General features: G+C 45.5%; 1 non-coding gene across 1 annotated transcript; it reads left to right on the plus strand.

Moving 5' to 3' along the window:
- The first annotated feature begins 4,261 nt into the window (after positions 1-4,261).
- Positions 4,262-4,334, plus strand: TRNAA-UGC (transfer RNA alanine (anticodon UGC)). Its single transcript has one exon. It is a non-coding gene; the product is annotated as a tRNA-Ala (tRNA).
- Positions 4,335-4,950: the final 616 nt, after the last annotated feature.

The following is a 4,950-nucleotide window of genomic DNA, read 5'->3' on the forward strand; positions in this document are numbered from 1 at the left end:
GTGGAATCTCTCAGCAGTGCCCATTCCAGACAGTTCTCCGACACCGAGTCCTGTTCATCCCCTCCAAGTGTCTGCCATCGTTTATTTCACTGCTTCTCTTTCCCTTGGTCTCGTCACTGGAATGTTGCTCTAGAAGGTCAAGAGCCATCTCGTTGGTTCACCAGCCTACCGGAAGCACCAGCGGTCTCTGGATGCTCAGTAACTGTGAGCTGAGTGAGTGTGCCGGCTGCTTCCCTTGGCCTCCTTCAGGCCCTCATAGCCTGAGGCTGAAGGCCAGGGTAAGTCTTCAGGGGAGAATGTGACAACCGAAAGCCTTCCTTGGCCCAACTCAGGGGAGGTTAAGTTCGACCCTGCTTGGCTTACCTTTCCTTTGCTTCCTAGGGCTTGTCACAGAAGGACCCTAATGCTTCTCGGTGGCTCCCGGGCCTCCCGGGATCTTCCTGTGCTGCCTCACGGCATGACCCCACCCCGGAGAGGGAGCTCACACCCCACGGTCACCCCTGACTTCAGACAGTTTTCCCAGTTGTCAGTGCACACTCACACATGCACAGATGTGCACACACACACACGCGTACAGACATACACACACACACACGCAGCCACGCACACACACGTGCCCACACACATAAGGGCACACTCCAGGGCCCAGGCCGTCCAGCCTGGCGCAGCTCGGCTCTAACAAAGTAACTTGGGAAGATCCCACATGCAGATCTCCTGGTTCACCGTGCCTCCCAGGGGAATGTGTGTACCCCACCGTCACACCTGGTCTACTGTTCCCTTCAAGGCCAACACGACCAGTAACACGAACAGTGGTTATCCATGAGCACTAACACTAGGTTCAGTGCTGAATTCTCAGCATAAATTGTCTCACTTCATCTGCACAAAGAAACCTAGGGGGCTGAGATCATGATGCCACTTGTACAGATGAGGGTAAGTAACTCGCTGAGGATCACAGAGGCAGAGGGGAACAGAGGCACATTTGGCTTCTTCACCTCAACACCATGAGGCTGGAGACTCAGGAAGTCCCCGAGCTATGACAGACCCCTGATCCAGTTAGAAGGATAGAAGAGTCCAGTTTCAATGGTTTCTTTCTAGAAGAATGTCTTTCTCTAAAGATCTGTGGGTGAAATCTATTTTCCCCCAAATCCAGCACTCTAAGAAATTTACTAGACTGGAAGCCTACCCTCTGTGTCGTGGGGATGCAGGTAAAGAAGGCTGGACCACCTTGGGCTCTGGGGATGGATTCCCAGCTGAGTTACCCCTGGCCAGAATCTTGGAAAATAAACATTTGATGGGAAAATTTTAAAAGGAGTGGAATACTCCAGACAGAGGGAATGTCATAAATAAAGGCTTAGCGGGAAGACACAGATCAATGTATTAGGGAACTAGTGTAAGTTGAATATCGCTGAAAGTGAGACAAAGCAAATAGTAAGTGTTTAGGGTGCAGGCCCTCGAGGGCATGATAAGAAATATGAATTTCCTTCTGTAGGCAGCGCTGAGGCCCTGTGGCAAGAGTCCACATGAGAGCAATCTGTTCAGATTGTCACTTCCAATAGCTCAGTCTGGCAGAGATTCTGATTAACACAGGGACGCCGGTGATCCAGTCTATTGAAACGATCGTGATGGAAGGAAATGAAGCCTGAGGACGGGCAGCAGATCAGTAACAGAGACAGGAGCCTGGGGTTTCAAGGTCCAGGACCTGGCAGAAAAGCCTGCATCAATTTGGGAAATAAACGCAGGTTGACTGTATATAGTAAATTCAAACCTTTCTGAAACGAGGATGTTTCAGTCCGGGGGCGGGCATAGCAGTGGACATTTAGTGAGTACTTATTACATAACCACAGGGATTAAATTCCACACGGTCGCTCAGTGATGACCACTGTTATCACCATGTTACAGATGGGAAAACTGAGGCTTAGAAATGTGCAGCGATATTCCCCAGAGTCCTATAACTCCTGAGGTACACAGCAGAGTTTCAAGCCAAGGAATTCTTTTTAAAAATTTTTTTTTAAGTAAGTATGATCAGTTTACAGTGTTGTGTTAATTTCTGGTGATTCAGATATATATGTATGTATCTGAATATATATATATTCCTTTTCATTTTTTTTATTATAGGCTATCACAAGATATTGACTATAGTTCCCTGTGCTGTACAGTAAGGCCTTGTTTATGTACTTTATATATAGTAGTTCTGACTCCAGAACCCACATACCATTTCTCCACATTTTGTCAGGGCCAGAAATTGGACGCAAAGGAAAGTTGGGGGCATTCAGAGTCCCTCTGCCTTCAGGAGAGAGGCCTGAGGGGACGTCACCTCCGTAAGTCTAATCCAGGGTTTCTCAGTCTCAGCACTTTTGACACTGGCAGGGATGGAGGGAGGTAATTCTCTGCAAGGAGACTGGCCTGTGCACTCCTGGCCTCCACCCACTAGGTGTCAGTAGCTGAGACAACCAAAACTATCTCCAGACTTCCCGCATGTCCTCTCAGGTGGTAGAGGGGAACAGAATTACCTCATTTGAGAATCACTGATCAAATCTTGGGATGTCCCAGCAAAAGAGAGCTGCATTTGAAAATCCATTAAAATCAGAGGCTGCCGGGGAGTTGCCAGAGGCAAATGATAATTTTGCTCTCTGCTTGGCGTATTATTATTGGAGCCTTCCTGGTGGCAAGAGGCATTCTACTGAGGCTCGGTACCTCTGCCCTGGCCATCAGAGAGGACCAGACTTTGAAGGCGGGGGGTGGGGAGTCATCTCTGGGACCCAGAACATGCTTCTATGAATTAAAGGATCAGAGTTTAAGTGGGCAATTCTCAGCTAGGCACCTGAGAGTCCAAATTAGCTTTGCTTCTCTGCGTATTAACTCCCTTCTCGTGTCCTGTTTAATGATTTAATGATGTTTAACTCTGAAATTCTTCAAAGCTGAGGAATTTGCACACCCCCTAAGGCAGTTTCTACCTCCCTGGAGCTGAAAGTCCACAGAAGCACCATTCTGAGACCCCCCTTCCTGCAGGCCTTGCCTGTCGGGCGACCACAGGCAGAGTCTGGGCAAGCCCAGGGCTGTGGGCCAAGTCCCAGGGAGTTGGTCTGTAATTTAGAAGGAACGTTCCGCAGAAGAGATGGAGGAGAGAGGGAGAGATACTTAATGAGATTCTACTGTTCCATTTGTCTGTTCTAAGAAGGACTTTCATTTCTTATTTGATAATTTCTGTAATGAGGATTCATTTTATATTTAACATTTACATTTAAAGTGGCAGTATTTCCCAGGCCTCCAAAGACCTGCTGTTAAATTGATGGTGGGGACTACAAACAACAGCACCTTAGAGTTGAAGAAAGATGGCATAAACCAAATAAAGGTAAACATGTAAAAAGAAATACATGTAAACATGCCTTTTATATTTATAAAGATAAATGATTTTTACATGTAAATGCATTTAAACATATAATATACCTGGGAGGAAGGTCAGTTTATCTCCATTTACAGAAGAGGAAATTGAAGCTCAAGGTACTTAAGTTATCCTCCCAAGGTCACACAGTAGGTGGTGAAAAAGGGGGATTATAGTCCCAGACGGTCTCTGGTCACTACATCCCATTATTTGGGATCCATCTTTACTCACCAACCCTCCAAACCTCAGCAGTTTCCAGTCCCTCGGAACCTAATATCCCTCTGCCTGCCCAAAGTGGACTGAGTGAATGCCAAGTTCATTCCTACCAGTACACAAGCATCCTTCATTTTCACCATCTCCTTGTCTGCTTTTGTCTTGAAAATGTAAGTTAAGTAGCCCTGACTGGGTTGCATACAAGGCAAAAAGATATCCCATGAAAGTCCCTGGCATGGTACATGGCATCTAGTAAAAATAGCAACGAATTTATATAGCCCTTAATGTGGGCCAGCGCCTGTTTTAAATGCCTTGCGCATACTGATTTTATCCTCAAAACAAACTTGTGGTGTAGGTCGGTATGTAATATGTCCATTTGACGGGTGAAGAAACTGAAGCGCAGAGAGGTGAAATGACTTGCCCGGGGTCACATGACCTACAGGTGGCAGAGCTGGGATTTGAGCCCAGACCTTCTGGTCCTAGCATCCACACCCTTACAGGTCTGCAGCTCTACTCAGTCAGTCCCCCTCCTTTCAACATCAACAGGAATCAGGCCTGTTGATAGTATGAACCCTTGGTATCGTGTGATGAGAATGGTACACCATCTCTGAGGTCTTCTTCCCAAAATCCATAAGCCCAGGAGAATCATAAGAAACACGTCAGGGAGGAGGGTAGAGCTCAGTGGTAGAGCACATGCCCTGCATGCACGAGGTCCTGGGTTCAATCCCCAGTACCTCCATTAAAAATTAGTTAATTAATTAAACCTAACTAACTCTGCCCCCCAAAATTAAAAAAAAATTTTAAAAGTATTTGCTATTTATCCAGAATGCTAATTTAACTATGTTTCATACTGAAAATATACTTACAAAAAATCAGACAAATCCCAATTCAGTCTCAAAATTCAAATCTCAAATTTCTCTAGGCCGTCAAACCCAAGGAAAATCTGAGAAACTCTCATGCAGGAGGGCCCTCAGGAGATGTGACTCCTAAGTATAATGTGATATTCTGGGATGGGGTCCTGGACTGGAAATAGGATATTAGGGGAAAATTGAGGACATCTGAACAAAGTATTTCAGTTGATAATAATGCACTACTTACTGGTCTATGAATTGTACCAAAGATGCCGTATTAATAACGTAAGATGCTAAAAAACAGAGCAGACTAGATATCTATGAACTTTCTGTAACATCATCACAGTTTTTCTGTGAATATAAAACTATTTTAAAATAAAAAGTTTATTTAAATAAAGATTGTAAGTAACTCACAGTGCTCCTGTCATGCAACACCCAGTGCCCTAACCCAGCCACTCTCATGGTTAATGTTATTAAGATCCCAGGGAAATGCTTGTCACTACT

Source organism: Camelus dromedarius, chromosome 18 (assembly GCF_036321535.1).
Source record: "Camelus dromedarius isolate mCamDro1 chromosome 18, mCamDro1.pat, whole genome shotgun sequence".
NCBI classification, from domain to species: domain Eukaryota; kingdom Metazoa; phylum Chordata; class Mammalia; order Artiodactyla; family Camelidae; genus Camelus; species Camelus dromedarius.